The sequence below is a fragment of the Trichechus manatus genome, unplaced genomic scaffold (assembly GCF_000243295.1).
Source record: "Trichechus manatus latirostris isolate Lorelei unplaced genomic scaffold, TriManLat1.0 scaffold00053, whole genome shotgun sequence".
NCBI lineage: Eukaryota > Metazoa > Chordata > Mammalia > Sirenia > Trichechidae > Trichechus > Trichechus manatus.
In genome coordinates, this window is record NW_004443989.1 from 15,878,063 (window position 1) to 15,880,711 (window position 2,649).

Sequence of the window (2,649 nt, forward strand, 5' to 3'; positions counted from 1 at the left end):
GTAAGGATATTGTTGATGTGTTGTGAGATTGTTAACCATTGTCATAGGGCAACATTTGTAGTAACTGTTAAATGGGAGACTATTTTGTCCTATAAGCCTTCATCTTAAGTGAGAATAACAGCACAATTAGAAGAGTGTCGTCAATGTCACTTAAATGTGTATGTAAAAAAAAATTTTGAAATGGCCTATCTTTGGCTATGTGTATTTTCACCAAAAAAAAAAAAAAAAAGTTGAGAATTTAGATGGTTAAAATGTTGTGGCGTTGTTAACCAATGTCGTAAAACAGCATGTGTGTTACTGTTACATGAGAAACTATCTGTACTGTAAGCCTTCACCTGAAGTACAATAAAATATTAAAAAAAATAAAAAATAAAAAAAAACAAGAAGCTAACACATAGTAAGCAAACATAAAATAAATAATCAATTATTGATGGCTCAGAGGCAACAGTTAATATCAAATCACATAAAGAGGCAGACCATTATGGTTTCAGCAAGCGACCAAAACAAAAAACAAGGAAAGCTCTCAGAGGAGGAGAAGGTCCTGGAGTTACCTAAGCTGGAATTCAAAAGATTAATATACGGAGCTCTTCAAGAGATCCTACAAAACACAGATCAAGTCAAGGAACATAGAGACAAAACAATACAGGAATTTAAGAAGGTTATACAAGAGCAAAAGGACAAATTTAACAGGCTGCAAGAAATCATAGAGAGACAGTAAATAGAAATCCAAAAGTTTAATAAAATTTCAGAATTAGAAAACTCAATAGAAAGTCATAGGAGCAGAATTGAGGCAATGGAAGTTAAAATTACTGACATTGAAGATAAAGCACTTGACTTATAATTTATGTGAGTAAAAATCAGATAAAATATTTTTTTTTTTAAAATGAAGAAAACCTATGAATTATGTGGACTCTGTCAAGAGGAATAAACTACCAGTGATTAGAGTAACAGAAAGGAGGGATAACAGAAAATACAGAGACAAGTTTTGAAGATTTGATGGCAGAAAACTTCTCTGATATCATAAAAGTTGAGAAGATATCTATCCATGAAGCTCATAAAACCTCACACAGAGTAGATCCCAAAAGAAATTCAGCAATACATATTATAATCAAACTTGCCAAAAACAAAGATAAAGAGAGAATTTTAAAAGTGGCTAGAGATAAAGAAAAAATTAAGTACAAATGAGAGTCAGTAAGACTAAGCTTTGACTACTCAGCAGAAACCATGCAGGCAAGAAAACAAAAGGATGAAATATATAAAAACTTGAAGGAAAAAAAAAATGCCAGCAAAGAATTATATATCCAGCAAAAATGCCTATCAAATATGGGGTGAAATTAGTGATAAACAGAAGTTAAGAGATTTTGTGAAAACCATACCAAAATTATAACAAATACTAAAGGGAGTCCTGCAGATAGAAAATCAATAACATCACATAACAATCCAAGACTAGAACACAGGACAGAACAACAAGATATCAATCCAGATAGGGAAGTTACAAAAAGATGTCAAAGCTGAACCCCTGAAAATAGGGAAAAAATACGTAAAAGATGACAACATTAAAACAAAAAAGAGGGACGAAATAACACAGTCATAGAACTTTTGTATGGAGAGGAAGTCAAGGCGATAGCAAGAAATAAAAGATTGGTTAAATTTAGAAGAAATAGAGGTAAATGAGAAGGTAACCACAAAGGAAACCAAACTCCTACAGTACAAAATAAAAAAGAAAACCATAAAGACTCAGCAAATACAAAATCAACAACAATGAAAATGATGAAAAGAAAATACATAAAGAAAAAGGACTCAGCAAAGAAAATTCAGTTGAATAAATAAAAACTGTCAACAATACAAAACAAATAAACAAACAAAAAAAATCAAAATGACAGCACTAAACTCATGCATATCAATAATTACGCTGAATGTAAATGGACAAAATGCACCAGTAAAGAGACAGAGGGTGGCAGAATGGATTAAAAAACATGGTGCGTCTATAGTCTACCTAGAAGAGACACAATTTAGACTCAAAGACACAAACAAACTAAAACTCAAAGAATGGAAAAAAATATGTCAAGAAAACAACAATCAAAAAAGAGAAGGAGTGGCAAAATTAATCTCTGACAAAATAGACTTTAAAGAAAAATCCACCAAAAAGGATAAGGAAGGACACTATATAATGATTAAAGGGTCAATACACCAGGAGGACATAACCATAAGAAATATTTATGCACCCAACGACAAAAATCTCAAAAGTACCTAAAACAAACTCTAACAGCATTGAAAAGTGAAATAGACAGCTCCACAATGATAGTAGGAGACTCAACACACCACTTCCAGTGAAGGACAGAACATTCAAAAAGAAGCTCAGAAAAGACACAGGAGATATAATGCCACAATCAACCAACTTGATATAATAGACATATGTAGAGCACTCTACCCAACAGCTCTCAAGGACTATCCAAAACCAAAAGAAATACAATATGGAATCAGAGCAGTTAATCAGTAAATGACAACAACATCAAAACAATAAAAGAGGGAATAAACAGCATAGGTACAGAAACTTCTAATGGAGAGGAAAGCAAGGTGATACCAAGTAATGGTAGACTGCTTCAAACTTAGAAAGATAAGGGTAAAATTCATGGTAACCACAAAGAA